The following is a 16,957-nucleotide window of genomic DNA, read 5'->3' on the forward strand; positions in this document are numbered from 1 at the left end:
TTACCTTCTTGGTTCAATTTTGAGAATTTGAGTGAATGAGTCTTGAATTTCAAGACTGAGCAATCTAGAATTATTGTAGAATTTCGATCTACATATATTTCGATCTACATATATTTTTGGTTAAATTTTGACATCATATAATCTTCAAACAAGATTTTCTTCATGATTTTAGCAGGTTTTTTGTTTCTGTGAATAATATATTAGGTATTTTTTAATCATTTATTTCCAAAATCAAATTTTTAGAATGCCCAGAAAGCATAAATCATAATCATATAACCCATAATCGCTGCAGACTTGATCACTCCAAAATTGCGCAATTGCTGTTGGTCAAGCGGCATCTGCCATGTGTGGGCGTGGCTGCCACAGCAGAAGGCAATGGCGGCTACTACAGCCTCAGCATCTGAGCAGCTGGTGAAACTGACCAAAACATTCTTTGGGTCAAGTTACGAAACCCGTTTTGAGTCTTCCTTAAGAGCAACTGGTTTGCAGCAAGAACAACGCTTGACTGTGATTGGAAGATGCAACACAGTTGAGTGCGGCTACCTGCGGTGGCAACTAGAAGAGGCAAGAGGCAAGAAGCAAGCGTCGCAGTCAACAGGCCGCAATCGAGGAACAGTTGTCATTAAGTCGCAACCGCAACATCATTAATAAGGGACAAAAGTGAAGGTGGCTCATTCGTCCTGTGCCTCGCTTCTAATGGTTAACACAACCGCGCTAATGAGCCGCAACAGAATGCAAGCCTTCACCCCTTCCCCCCTCTCTCTCCGTCTGATTAATTTGTGGGAAAGTCTCGGCCAGAAGAAGAAGGGTCAGTTCCACACACAAATTTATTTGTTTGTTTTTGTTTTCTCGCCTAGCCTAACACACACAGACAGACAGACAGAAAGACAGAGAGACAGCTGGCTGCTCTGACTGACTGACTGGCTATTCATTATGCTTATCCCCTCTCCTTCCCTCCCCTTGGCTGCCCCATGCGGTGGCATGCCAATCGCTGCTAAGCGGCTTATAAAAGTTGCCCTGGTTCGCTGCCTTTCTCACCTTCTGTTTAAGGTCTTTCAGCCACAGGGCGGCGCATAAAGTTGCCGATTTTATTCAACAATTTTCCTTTTGCATTTTCTCTCCCCTCTCTCTTATTTCCATTATTCTTGTCGATATTCCACTTGCACCTGCTGACGTTGCAGCATACAAATCTCAACAGCAGCGGCAGAAGGCAACTTCAAAGTGCCGAACTCTAGAGAGTTGAGTTCACTTTCAAAACATACTTAACGTAATCGCATCGAGTTGATAATATTGAGCTCGAACCGCGAGACACTTGTCGAGAGGCTGCAGCAACAACTTGCAACAACAAACAAACAACAACTGCAGCAACAACTTATGCTAATGGCGCGTACCAAAATAACAACTCGCAATCGAGGAATACCGAGGAAAAACAATGCCAGGCAATTCATAAAAATTTACATACATTAGCCGTCCCGAGTCGTGAACTGCATTGAACCCCGAACTTCGAACCCCGAAGAGAAGAACCTCAGGAAACGCTAGGAGCACCATAACAATTAAAGTGCGCCGGCGCAACTCGGAAAGTGGAAAGTGGAAACGGAACTACCCCCAGTGGAAAATGAGGCAACCTTTTAGCTGGCAGCGTGCAACGTGCAACGTGCCACTAAGCTATAGATCATTGCAACAGTTGCCGGAGGCGGCGCCAACACGGTTTTTCTTCGCTTTGTGGGCGGCTTTGCAACGTGTTGAGATCATAAATCATTGCTTCATAATTGACTCGAAATGCGCTAAGGGAAAATATTCTAAATTCGCCCCCCAACTCACAGCATTTCCATAATGGATCACATTATGGAAATCGAAGTGGAAATGCAAATGGAAAGTGCCATAATTGCGTCCTGTTTGCCGGGTCGAAATAATGCGGTTTGATCATGAGAACTTTGAATGAAGCTAAAGTTAAATTATGATGTCCTTAAGCAGGGGCAATCTGACTGAGTTTTGAGGGGTGATTTTTATGAATTACATGCTATAAATAAAGTTAATGGAAATTGATAAAAATAGCATTTTAAAAATAAGATTATCATTTTAAATGGTAACCGAAACTATTATTTAAGATATTCCTATTAAAATATTATATAATTATAATGTAACTACATATTTAAAATATAATTTCTATAGGCATTAAAAAATATGTATAAAATGTATACTATAAATATATTTTAATAACGATTTTCTTAAATATTTTTAAAAATAAAATCAGTACAAAATTGATGATTATTTACTATAAGCCTTGATAATTTAATATATAGTATTTAAATTAGAAATATTATTATTATGAATATCGTTGAAACTGACTAAATTTGTTTGTGTCAATCTGGTATATTTTGTGCTTTATGGTATCCTTTATATTAAAGGATAAAAGAGTAGAGAGATATTTAAAAAATAGCCATAGGTAAATTTCAGTATTTTTTATTTTTTAGTATATTATACAAAGAATACTCTTTGGAATTTTTTGAACCTAATAGTATATCAATATACGAAATATAGCCTTTGGTAGTGTTCAGTATTTTTTGGTATATTATTTTGTGGTATATTATACAAAGAATACCCTATGGTATATTTTGAACGTAATAGTATATAATTATACGAAATATAGCTTTCGGTAAATTACAGTATTTTTTGGTATATTATTTTGTAGTATATATTACAAAGAATACTCTATGATATCCTTTGAATGTAAAAGTATTGATGTATGAAATATAGCCTTATATAAATTGCAGTATTTTTTCGGTATATTAGGTTGTAGTATAGTTTACGACGAATACTTAATGGTATCCTTTGAACATAGTAGTATATCAATGTACAAAATAAAGCCTTTGGTACATTTCAGTATTTTTTTGTCGGTATATTATTTTGTAGAACATTTCACGATTGTATTAAAAATATGTAGCGGGTATCAACAGTCGAGTAGATTCTGTCTTATTTTCATATTTCTTATATTATAAACTGTATTTCTAAAAATATATAGAAATGTTATTATCAATTAATTCTGAATCATTTTCCAATTATTTGCACAATTTTCGTTGAATAGCATTGGAATTAGCAATAGCAAGTGAATATCATAAATTTAGCACTCTCATTTTCATTTCTATCATAATGCTTAATAATCCTATTTGCATTTGAATCAAAATGTTAAGCAATCTCGTTTTCATGTGTATTTTTTTGTTCGGCATTTTCATTGGAAATTCGTTCAGTATTATTTGCTTTCCACCAGCAGCCAGGCTAATTTATCTAAAGCAACTCGTGGCACTCGGACAGCAGGCAGATCTGTCCTCTAATTGAACCGCCAGACGAAGCATGCACTCAATAATGTTGATAAATGCATAAACAAATGTGTGATGATGTTCTAAAAAGCGTCTTCCGCTTTTCACTTTTCATTCATGACCTGCATTTGCCGCACTTTGAATTCTGTATAAGTGTGGGAGGTGTTTGGGAGGTGTTTTTGGGCGTTGGAGTAGAGTGAATGAGCAATTTATTACCTGCCATTTACCGTTTCTCATTATTAATTGCATGCAATTAATCAGCTTTTGCTTGCGTTCAACGGGCCGTATACGTAACGTATTGTGTGTGTGTGTGTGTATGCACTGTTCTCGTGTACTTATCCTATTCATAACATCTTACTCACTCGCTCTGCACAAAAAATTGTGAATGAATTGAATTGCAAATTGTAAATAAACATTGGAAATTTTAGCTCTTAGCGTTTAAAGACAGCCAATCTGAGTGTGAAATCGGAAATGTATTTGCTGTGTCCTTTGCTGATCAGCGGACACACAAAAAAGGAAAAAACGGAACAAGATTTGTGCTGTCAGACGCTGTCGTCTTCCGTCGCATCGATTCACTCTATGCTGCAGGATGTGGCAATAAAACGCATCGCCAGTTGCAGTTTCGTGTCCTGCAAAATGTCTCTGTCTCATGTTATTTTCTTATTACAAAATATTTTTCCCCCATTTCAAGTTTGTCTCTTTCTCACTCTCTCTCTCTCTTTCTTTCGTTCGCTGCTCCCGGGCCGTTTGTCTTTTACTCAATAAAACTTTTTGATTTCCGCTCGAATAGACGAAACTTTTTAATGCGGATGTTCCAGCAGCAGCAGCAGCTGAAATAAAAGTGAAAACGAAACGAAGAAAATATATAGAAAAAAAAGCAGAGCACAACAAAATAGAATCAAATCAAATTGAATCGCGAGAAACACAGAGAAACAGCAGTAGAATAAAAGATGCCAGCGCAAAACGTAGAAAATCCGAAATTTAAATGTCGAATTGTGCACAACAAACACCTGCAACACACACACACCTCCCTTCCCCCTCCCCCTGCCACAGTCAGACATAAAAAAAAGTAAGAGAAAGAGAAAAAAAGCATTTTAATTCAATTGGATTAGTTGTCCATTGCAACACACGAAACAACAACAGCCAAGTGAAGAAGCAGCGAAAAACTGAATGGAAATCGTGGCCAGGGACAGTCTGATGGGCATGGCAAACGGGGGCGCTGAGGTTCAGCTAATGGCTGAAAAAGTGTGTGTAGCTTTTTTTTTGGTGGGGCTTCCGCGGCATTTAACTAAATACGCTATTAATGCATCCCTATCAGTTCCACGTCGTACCTCAATAGACACCTATACCTACACATGTATAAGTATATATATTATCTAGCTAGCAACACCCTCCCACACACACGTACACATTTCGCCCGCTTTCGTTTTGTGCAATTATTCAGATAGTAGCGCAAGAATTTCAGCGAAAACAACAACAAAGAACAAGTCAAATGAATGACTGAACAACCGAGCGAATGAATGAATGAATGAGCGAGTGTGCGAATGAATGCATGACTAATGCAAGACATGCAAATGTGCCAAAATGATGCATTAGCGTGATTAAACGGCCAAAAGGACGTCCGGTTCAAAAAAGGTGGCCAAGAACGAACCTCGCCTCATTTTCCACTTTTCTCATTCGCAAAAAACACACGCGAGGGGCAACAACAACACTTGCAACACTTGCAACACTTGCAACACACTCACACTTGATTAGCTAAATACTTTTTTCAGGGTTGAACTTTCGACTCGCTTTGCTTTGCTTTTCACTGATATTATCACAATTCCAAGAACTCGATTTAATGTGAAATTAAAAGGTTTTTTCTTGTATTTTCCTTTTAAGCATTCTTAGGTGAAAACATACTTTAAAAAATGTATCTTTTGCTACATATTAAAATTGAAATAAAATTCCGAAGAAGCAGAAAGAAAATTATAAATTTGTTGCCATATTTTATGAGGATATGTGCAGCTATTTATATTTGCTTTTTAGGCCGTTTAGTAGCATCAATATGAAGGATAAATTCAAAGTAAATCGAAGCAAATATTTGCAATAAATTTAATTATATTATATTTGCAGCTTTGACAACAAGTTAGAGTGGATTCAGAATACTCCTTAAAGCACTTTTGTTTAGTATTTATTTTGCATTTGTGTACCATCTTCTCAGACATAATTAATTAATTAATATTGTGTCCACTTTCCATCATAATAGAAGCTATTAAAAGGATTAGTTTTGTCTTATGAAAAGCATAATACATTTAATTAGTTTATAGATATTTTGTTGCCTTAGGTTAATCATTTCATTAGCTTTCAATTGAACTTGGGAGAGTGGAAAGAGCTTTAATATTAACATTTTAGAAGTCCTTAGATTAATCTTTTAATCAGCTTTAAATACCTGTCAAATCCTTTCCTCTTTTCAAGTACATCCATCAATTAAATTTGACAGTTGAATGAGCAGGAATATTAACATTTTAGCAGCTTGTGATTTATTGTCTTAGATTAATCTTTTAATTAGTATTAAATCACTGCCAAATCCTTTCATTCCTCTGTAGCCTTCAATTGAACTCGAGAGAGTTGAAAGAGCAGAGATATTAACTTTTTAGAAGCTTCCGATTTGTTGCCTTAAACTAATTTATTAATCAGTATTAAATCACTCCCAAATCCTTTTCCCCACTTCAAGTTGTGGCCATCGATTGAACTTGAGAGCAGCGAGTATTAACATAATTTAAACAGCACTTGAACTCCTTCAATTCAATACAAAAGACAACGAAATAACTAAATGGATTCGTCAACGCCAAAAACCAAGTGAATAATGGCAGTTTGACAAAAGGTCAGAGGAGACGTTGGAGGAGTGACAATTGCTGAACTTGAAAGGGGAAGTTGAAGCTGCAGGCAGCAAGGAGCAAGGAGCAAACAACGCTCGTGCCATAGCGAAATTTGGCAAAAACTGAGGACAAGAGATGACACTGAAATCGATAGCCAAGCACAAGCAGAGAGAACAAAGACAAAGCAGGAGATGGAGTTGGTGAGGGAGAGGGAGAGGGAGGCAACCGGAAGAAATACGCGTTGAGCATTAAAAAGTAAAGTAGAGGACGCAACGTGCAGCTGGAATCTGATAGGAAGCAGCAACGCAATGCTAAGGAGCTCATCATCTTCTCAGCCATATCCGGCGATTGAGAGACTCGAAAGTGCAGACAGGGAAAGTGTTGGAAAGCGCAGGGGAGGAGGTGCGTGGGAGGGGAGAGTTACGCTTAGAAGCGGGTAATAAGCGATATACGATGCGATAACGAGTTGCAGTTCAAGTGTCTGCCACAGAGAGAGAGAGGGAGAGAGTGAAGCTGGAAGCTGCAGCAGGAGAAGAGCAGCTCTGAAAGAAGTTTGAGTATGAAATGGATATGAAGATGGGCCATGGATGAGACGCTATGACAGGTACAAGCGAGTCTGCTCGACTTTAAGAAAGTCTTTAACATATTTAGTATAAATTCAAGACTGATACCCCATAAACATAGCTGACATAGTTTAATGTTTAAACTGCAAATTAGGTTTTTGATAATTCCATTTTTAAGTTGATAGAAGGACCGCTTCTGAATGATATAAACTTATAGTCGAGCTATAAGATCCCGAATATTTGGTATTATAGTTTAAAGGTAAATTTACTAGGTGTACCTTAAACATATTTAGACAATTTAGATCTTTAATATTGTAGCAAATTAGTTTTAAATAATTAAAATTGATGAAAGCATCCCAAACACTTTATTATTGAATATTAATGCTTATCAAGAATTAGAGTTAGATATATTAAAAATAAATTAAGTTGTCTCTAATTGGTATTTCTTATAATACTATATATACCTGCTATCTATCCAAAAAAGATCTAATAGCAAACATAATTTCAATGGTGGATTTTGGTACATACAATAATAACTACATTATTTATGATTCATAAAAGCTTTGCACCTAGGGTATATTTTGAATATAATAGTTTATCGAAATACCAAATATGGTCTTAGCTGTATTTTAGTATATTTGGGTATATGAAATAGGTATATTTTAATGATATTATCGCAATCTTTTATTTTTATTGAAAATGGGTAGCAGGTATCTCATAGTTGAGCACACTCGACTGGTTTATTTTAAATTTAATAGTATATCAAAATACCAAATATATGTTTCGGAATATTTTTGTGTTTTTTCTGGTAAATTTTTAAATTATTATCAAACTTTTTATTGAACATTGAAAGCAGGTATCTCATAGTTGAGCACACTCGATTATAGCTTTCTTGTTGTCACCAACTCATTATGCCCTACAGTATGCTACGAATATCTGTTCTAATGAGACAAAAGTAACTGTATGAACAGCATCAGAGTGCGAGCTGATGAAGAAAGAGTTCAACCAGCAGCAAGCAGAAGCAGCAGATGATGCCTCAAAAGGAGTTGCAACTGAAGCTGAAGTATCAAACGCGAAGAGGCGTGCGCATCTGCGGATTAAGCTGATAACTGGCCACCCCCAAAAATGAAAAAAAAGAAAGGGGAAGAAGTTGATGATAACCCTAATCACATTTGAGTGCCGACTAAAAGCAAACGCTGGCTGCCTTGAGCACTTTTTGGGTTGTGTTGTTGTGCAGCCTGCTTGTTGCCACAGCGAGTGGCGCGTTGCACGTGTGGCACGTACTTCTCAAGCTGTTTGCCAGCACTTTGTCAGCGGTCGTGTTAGCACACTGATTGAGTGCAGCAGCCAAAGCGAAGAGCAACAGCAGTAAGCAGTAAGCAGCTTGCTATAAATGAGACACGCGTGCCGCGTCAGTTAAGCAAAGCAACCTGACTGCGATGCGTTGGCCACACACAGACAGCCAAAGGACTCTACTCCTGTTTCAGCAACTCCTTCAGCAGCTGTCGACAAGGATCATAATTGCCATAGAGCAAGGTTTTTGGTCTTCCTTTCATCACTCACATGACTCTGGACAATTGCACTCGCCAGACTCGCATCAAATTCACGTGCAAATTTGATCAGTTTAATGCGATCCCCCGATCGGTCCCTTCTCCCTTCTCTCCTTATCTAGGTGCATGCATATTCCGAATTGTTTCTGCAGCATCTGCTGCGAGCAGCACGCGCATCCTTTGTGCAAACACACAGACACAGACAATACACAAAGTGCAGCACATGTTCTCGTCCTGATCTGGCAGGAAGCGCACTGATTGAGGAGCAATCGCTTGTAGGCCGGGACAGATGTTTTCTTCAGTAAACAGCCGTCGCAGAGACGCGTGTGCCACACATCGGAAGTGCCACACAATAAGCGAGAGGAAGACCGACAGAGAGAGCGAGTGAGAGAGGGCAAGCGGGGGGCAAAGCGACAATTGTTATTGCTGAGGTTCAAATGCCAAGGCTCACAGATTTATTGTTCGTCCTTAGAATGCGATCGTTGTTTTATATCAAACGAATGACAACCCTGACAAGTGGCGACCCCAGCCTGAGGGTAAGGGGCAAGAGTGAGGCATGCGGCATGTGTGGAATGCCGACAGTTTAACCTTAATTATCAGACATTATTAATGGAAAGTGCAGGCAAATGTGCGTAGAGAATGCGATAACAATGTTGGGCTAAAGTTTTAAATATTTTCGAAGAAAAGGTCTTTGGCAAATTTAGATTAGAAAGGATATATTTCAATTGTGAAAGAATAGTAATTGTATCTGGAAAAAACACAACGGAAAAAGTCAAGCAAAAGAAATGAAGAGTAGTTATTAAATTATTAAATGAAAAAAGTAGGCAACATTGTCGGGCAAAGTTTGAAACTTTTGATGAACAAAGAGTTTCTGAAATATGCAGAGGATATCATCTATTTTGTGAAAAAAAAATTGCGAAAAAACTGGAACCGAAGAGATATTGCAGAAAAAAAACACAACCAAATGTTGGACAAAGAATAACTAAGAAATTCCTTTTGGAAATCGGAACTAGTATGTGTAAAAAAAATACAATGTGATCTCGATTGAAGTAAAGCTAAAATTTGAGACATTATAGAAAAGAAGATAACTAAAATCAATGAACAATATTTATTTAATGTTAAATGGAAAGTCAAGCAAATGTAGCTAGAAAGTGTGTCAACATTGTTGGGCAAAGGTTAAAACTATTTTAAAATCAGAACAGATCTCTATCCTCTAACTCATAACTTATATTTATGAATATTAAAATATAATCTCGTAAAAATGCTGTAGAAGATAAAAAGTACAATTATTAAAGAATATTTATTAAATTTCATTCCAAAGTCAGTCTAAAATGTGATATATTTTAATTCTAACATACAACTTATACTAAAAGTGGTAAAGCAAAGCGATCTTATATGAAGATTATTTATTACATTTTATAAGAAAGTCACTAAAAAATTCTTATTATTTAAGTAGAAATATTTCAATTCATTTGCGACAGTTTAAGGGATAAGACAAAGTGATGATTGCTGGATAGATAGCAATTAAACTCTTGTGAAAAGAATTGTCTAAGCAAAAATTAATAACAAGAACAAACATTGACATTAGAGTAGTTATTCTAAGTAAGCATAATTAAACGAAATAACAGGAAAAGCAAATTGGCACAACATTAGATTGATAAAAATGGCAACTGGCTTTTTCCCCAAAGTAAATTCACTTTAGCTTTTGCTTGATTTTAGCGGTGACCTTTTGGGGCCAAGCAGAGGCGTTGGCTTGGCCAGTGAACTGTTAACATATAGATAAGTACACAGTTGGCGTTGGCTCACGTAATTAGATTTTAGTGCCAAGGCTTGCATTTTTCCTGAGCCAACAACACTTGCCTCCACTCCCACTCCCTCGTCTGAGTTGACCAGGTAAACAGTTTTCTTTTTGGCCGCACTATTTCTAATTAGTGCAACGCAAAATATGAGCAGAGCTCTTGCTATCTCGCTATCTCTGCCACATATTCCACAAGCCAACGATTCAAGCTGACCTCATAAATACCTTGGTTAGAGGAAAAGGAGGCGAAGCTGACACCGCATGAGTTTCAATTAAATTTCAACTTACAAATCAATAAACCAACATTTTCAACACAATTCATACACACACACACACACACAGATGAGCAGCTGGTTCGAAAAAGGAAATAGCAGAGATTGTTGTTGTTGTTGGGGCAGCAGTTGGAATTGAGGCCGTCGCCGCGGCGTGCAACTCGACACCGGAACAAGTGGCGAATGAGTCGAAGAAGGGAAGGTGCATGGCCACGGCCACCACGTGCACTCTCTTATTATTGTTGTGTATAGTTTATCCTGGCCAGCAATGTGCCGCTGCCCCCGTCACTTGCCCCTTGTTGTGCTTGCTGCGTGGATAAATGTGTTTAAAAAACATTTGGCGGCATTAACGGGTCAGGCACGCGCAAGAGGAACAAGGAACAGAGCAGCAGAGCAGCAGAACAGGAGCCTCGACAATGCCTCGACACAATGAGCTCGACATCCTGGCAAAAAGAAGAGGAGCGAGGAGGAGAGCGCAGTTGCTGTGCGGCTTTAATTGGTTCACTGATTTTATATGGCCAACTGGCAACAACAAGAAATACAAGTAAGAACACAAAAGTGCTCGACTGTGAGATACTAGGAAAAAAGGAAACAAACCAAATACTGAAAAAATACTAAAGTATACCGAATGTTATTTTTGGTATGTCGATAGACTACTACATTCATACTACAACATATAGAATTTTGTCAGCCAAAGCAACTAAGACCCAATTGCAATAGACGTTTATTGCGGTTTTATTCTAAAAATATACCAAAAAATACTAAAATATACCGAATGGCAATTTTGGTATATCGATATAGTATTCATTAAATAATTAACAAACTTCATCTGTGTATAATTAATATACAAAAAATATATACCAAATCCTTATACATATCGATATACTACTACAGTCAAAATATACCATAGAGTATAAAATTAACTAGATGGCCAGCCAAAGCAACTAAGACCCAATTGCAATAAACGTTTATTGCGGTTTTATTCTAAAAATATACAAAAAATACTAAAATATACCAAATGGTAATTTTGGTATATCGATATAGTATTTATTAAAAGTATTCATTAAATAACTAACAAACTTGATCTGCGTATAATTAATATACTAAAAAATGTATACCGAATCCTGTTATTTATCGATATAGTACTACATTCAAAATATAACATAGAGTATAAAATATACCAGATGGTCAGTCAAAGCAACTTAGACAATATTACAGTTCGCTATTTTTGCCAAAAAAAAAAAAGTATTCCTTAAACAACCACAAAAAAATAACCTATATCTATATAACTTATCTATGATATATCTTATAGGTCTATCTCTTATAGTCTCTGAGATCTAGGGGATCATATAGACAGACCGACAGTCAGACAGACGGAAAGATAATCATGACTATATCGTATCAGCTGTTGACACTGAAGCTGCCTTCTTCTGCCTGTTACATAAATTTCCCGCGAGCACAAAGTTATAATACCCTTCTACCCATTAAGGTGGCGAGTATAAACAACAGCAGGATTAAGGACGCGTTGTTCCTGTTTAACCTGTCGACCACAGAAGCAGTGCAGATAGAGAAGCAGCCGGAGAGAGAGCCTTCGACTGGGGACAGTGCAATGAAGCGAGCGCTTGCAATGGATTCGATAGTCACCGTTGCAGTGGCATGTTGCAGTTGCACTCGCAGTGTTGCAGTGTTGCACTGCGATAAGATGCAGCGAAGCGCAGCTGCCAAGCAAGACGTCGAATGATGGAGACAAAACGTAACAAGCGGAAAATGATATTACAAGCGCATAACTCGTGCCACACGCTCCGCTCCTAGACTTGCCCCTTGCCACAGAGTGGCAGCAGTGGCAGCAGCAGATGAAAGCGAGCAAATCTCATTAAAAACTGAATCGAAATGGTAATTTGAGTTGTTCACAAACAGATAGATAGATAGATCCCCGCATTGGGATTGCGATTGCGATTGAGTTGATAGGCAAGAGTCCCCTAGCATATGTGTGTGTGTGGTGTGTGTGTGTATGGTGTGTGTGTGTGTGTGCGAGTCCTTGTCCTTGTTTGCCAAGTTGGCAGCCGCCAGAGGCCGCTTAGGGGCAAAGACATTGTGGAAAGGAGGCAAGGTGTGATTCTGTGTATTTGTGTGTGTCTTTGCTTTGGCTTGTTTTTGTTTGTGCCACTCGGTTGGCAATGCGGGCAGGTGGCTTCTCTGCTTCTCTGTTTCTGCTTCTTCTTCTTCCTTTCACTGTGCTGCCAAGCGTGTGTGCCACATCTAACACACAGATAAGTGTTGCACCTTAAAGAGAGAGACTCTAGTTTTGCAGTCAAAGAAAGCCCATTTAAATTAAATTTGATTTGTGTAATAATAATCATATCTGACAATCGATGAGGCTGCGAATTGTATTTGGAATTAACGCAAAATTCCGCTTTAATTAATTGCATTGTTGCATTGATAGATCGATGACTTGATTGATTGACTGACGAGGCGTTGCAGCAATTTAATTAAACACAACATTTATTCAACTGCAAACTGCTTAAGAATGCAATTGCAAATGCGTAAGCTTACGAATGCAAAATTAAATGAAAGAACGACTTGCAAAATATCCAAACTGAATAATGAAATTTGAATTATTATATAGTTAAGTAATAATAATACTACATAATTGTCTAGCTACAATTAAATTCAAAAAGTAAAACAGTTCTGTATAAATTAAATTATCCTAAATAAGAGAATTTTAAAAGTAAATTTTTGTATTTTACAGAAATTGTATTAGGACAACTCAAGAAACATTCTAAGAGTTTGATTAAGTTGTATTGTTAATCAAAGTCTATTATGCTAAAAGAATTAGTAAAAGAAATATATGCTTAATATCGCAAATATTAAAAATGTAAAAAGCTTTTCAAAGATTATGTTCTCTTCTCATTAAAGTGTTAAATGAAATTAAAAATAAAGTTCTTTTGTACTTAATGTTCTCCTCCCATCAAAGTAAAGTTATTAAATAGAATTTAAAATAAAGTACTTTTTGTAATTAGTTTAAAGGAAGATATCAAGTAGATAGCATCCTACTTAGCATTAAATGCAGCATTTGAATTTATATTTATGCTCGAGCAGCATTTCAATTTACAAGTGTCAACAATAAACATCGTTCAGCGGGCGCCTCGTTGTGTTGCACGCGTTTTGTGCAACAGCCCGCGGCATTTACTTTGTGGCATGCTGCAACAGCATATTATGTTATTCTTTATGTGTCGACCTTAAGGTCGAGGTCTTTGAGCAATAAACTGTGCCATGACAAATAACACTTGAAGAAGTCTGCTTTTGAGCTCTGAGCAATAATCTGAGTAAGTTTAAGGACTAATCAGCTTAAAACTTCTTGCTTTTCAATGCTACTTTATAGAATGAGATTAAGTAAAGGAATTGAATATTAATAATCTTTTATTTTAAGCAGCTATCAAAGTAATTCAAAATTGGTTTGTAACTGCAGTTACAAACTTAAGAATAGCACCACATTTTTATATTATTTTTTTATTAAATAACTAAAGGTTTACAATAATAACTGTAGTTTTTATGATTCCTGCAAATTTGGTTGCGAACAGGCAAAAAAAATTGTAGAAGGTATTTAAGTCTTAATTGCCTTGACTGACAATCTGGTATATTTTACACTGTACGGTATATATCGAATGGCAACCAAATGAGCTTATGGTATATTTTAAGTTTTTTTCTCCCAGTTTATTAAAGCTTAAATTAGGATAAGTTGTTTAGCAGTTAATGCAAAAATGTATCTAACATAGATAAAGGCCAAAGGAAAAGGTCTTAAAAATAAATAAATAAATATATTTTATGCAATTACAATATAAAATTGTGAAATATGATATTTAAAGTAGCTTTCTACAATCATAATTATACTCTATATCATATTAAAATAAATGTTCAATACATACAAACGTTCAATATTTTATTTTCTTTTCCCCAATTTAATTATTTTATTATCATTAACAGTCTGACTAACATTTGTATTCAAATTTCTTCTATTTCCAGCTAAAGTTCTCTATGTGCTGTTCTCCCAGTGTAAGTGCAAATTCTCTCCCTTTGTATTTATTTAGTGTAATCTACCCCTAGGGCAACACCTGAGGTGCAGGTATAAAGACATGTTTAATTAATTGATGTTGCAGCTTGTTGAATTCGAATTAAGTTGAGTTGAGCTAAAAACGCCAATCAATAAAATAAATGCTGTATTCATTTTTGGAGTGTGGGCAAGAGCATTATGTAAATGAAGTAGTTAGTCAGTTATTCAAAGTTGTTAAACCCCTTTCTGCTCCTACCTCTCTCTCTTTCTCATCTCTGTCTACACAACAAATGGAGCAACTCGAGTTGTCTAATAACATTCCGAAGTTTTGCTGCTAATCGTTTTCCATTAGGCAGCTAATTTCACCGGCAGTAATTAGCATTCTTCAGACTTTAGTTCTCCTCAGTTCTTCAGGTGCGTTGAGTGAGCTTATCGTTTCCTTGTACATTTATTGTACTTTTTAGCTTTTGCAAGTGCTGCTCGAAAATTGATTTTGACACCAAAGAAAACTTTTCTAGAGCTGCTGCAAAGTTTCCAAGGAACTTTGGCTTGAGCAAAAGGAGAAAACTTGGTTGCAAAACAAGGTAAATGGAAATGCACAAGACAGAGTATTAAAGAGCGAAGAAGTGTTTTTAAATGTAACTAAAGCTGACAATCGAAGAGGTGATACAACAAAGGGAGGGGAAAGGTGAGGTTAAGACACACCCCAAAAAAAAAAACAAGTAAACATGCAACGCAAAACTTTTGTGCAGATTACATGCGCATTACCAAGTTGCAAGCAAGCCCGCGAGGCACTACAGAAAAAAAAGAAAGAGGAAAGAAAGCGTCGAGTGACCTCTGTCTGCTCGAATGTGGCACAGTGTCGCGAACCTGGGGGCATGCAACATGCGGCATGCACTTTGAAATTGATGTAGCTGCCAGTAGTCGCCTCATAATGATGGACAGTCCCAGCCCAGCGTGTGTCCATTGCCCGTAAATTGTTGGGGCCATTTCTCTGGGCTGACGCGGCGTATGCGCAACGTGTGCAGTTTATTGAAAAACTTGCTTAATTTATGGGAGAGGAGAGACTGACCCACATGACAAGGCAATCAATTTATGCAAAGAATGCGCCGCAAATGTCAATAAACAATTCCAAGGAAAATGAACTGCGACGCAGCAGCAGCAGTAGCGATGAAGAAGAAGAAGAAGCAGCTGTAGCAACAGCTAAGGACACTTAAAACGCAATTGAGTTTCAGTTAAACGGGGGGAGTGAGCAGGACAGCGCCAGAGAGGGAGGGGAGGGTAAAACATTTAAGAGGGGAAATGTACGAGAGCAACATTAACGTAATTGGAGTGTGCGTGTGTGTGTATGTGAGTGTGTGTGTGTGTGTGTGCGTTTGTGGCTGGCAATTTGCCATTTTGAATGGATTGAATTGGGATTGCGTCTAATGCGGCTTATCCATTGCACAGTGGGTGATATTTACGAGCCAGCGACATCCTGCGGAGGCAAACCGAACAACAACAGCAACAACAATCAGAACAAGTAAGAAGTTGAGTGTGCTCGACTGCGAGATACCCGCTACATATTGTGAATAAAAGCCAAACAGTGCAGTATTCATTATAAAATATACCAAATTAGTATACCGCAAAAATATTAAAAATATACTAATGGCTATATAGGTATATTGATATAGCACAACATTCAAAATATACCATAGAGTACAAAGTATGCCAAATTAATATACCGCAATTAATATACATACAGCTATATTTGGTATATAGTAAGTACTAAATTCAAAATATATCATAGAGTATATTAAATTAAAATAATCACTGAAATATAGCACGAGCTATATTTGGTATATTGATATACTACTTAAAAATATACCACAGAGTATAAAGCATACCAAATTAATATACCGAAAAAATACTCAAATATACTGAGAGTTAGATTTGGTATATCGACATAGAACTACATTCAAAATATACCATAGAGTGCAAAGTATACCAAATTAATATACCGCAAAAAGACTGAAATAAACCGAGAGAGACATTTGGTATATCGATATAGTTCAAAATATACCATAGAGTACAAAGCATACCAAACTAATATACTCCAAAAGTACTGAAATATACCGAGAGCTATATTTGGTATATCGATTGACTGCAAAATATACCAGATTGTCAGCCAAAGTAACTAACACCCCATTGCAGTAGGAGTAATTTCCATACAAAAGTATTTCTTGAATAACTTAACCTAATCCAGTGATTCACACAGACAGGCAGACAAAGAAACAGTCAGACAGACGGAAAGGCAGTCATGGCTACATCGTCTCGACTGCTGACTCTGATTAAGAATATCTATAATTTATGGGATCAGTGACACCACGTTCTGCCTGTTCATACATTTCCTGCAGTCACAAAGTTATAATACCCTTCTACCTTATTAAGTAGCGGGTATAACAACAACAACAGCAAACTGAATAAAATCAAACAGATGTACAAGGAGCTGTAGCTGTAGTTGTGGCTATGGCACACACATCGTTTGGGCAGCGCTTCGCTTAAT

The sequence above is a fragment of the Drosophila nasuta genome, chromosome 3, assembly GCF_023558535.2.
Source record: "Drosophila nasuta strain 15112-1781.00 chromosome 3, ASM2355853v1, whole genome shotgun sequence".
Lineage (NCBI taxonomy): Eukaryota > Metazoa > Arthropoda > Insecta > Diptera > Drosophilidae > Drosophila > Drosophila nasuta.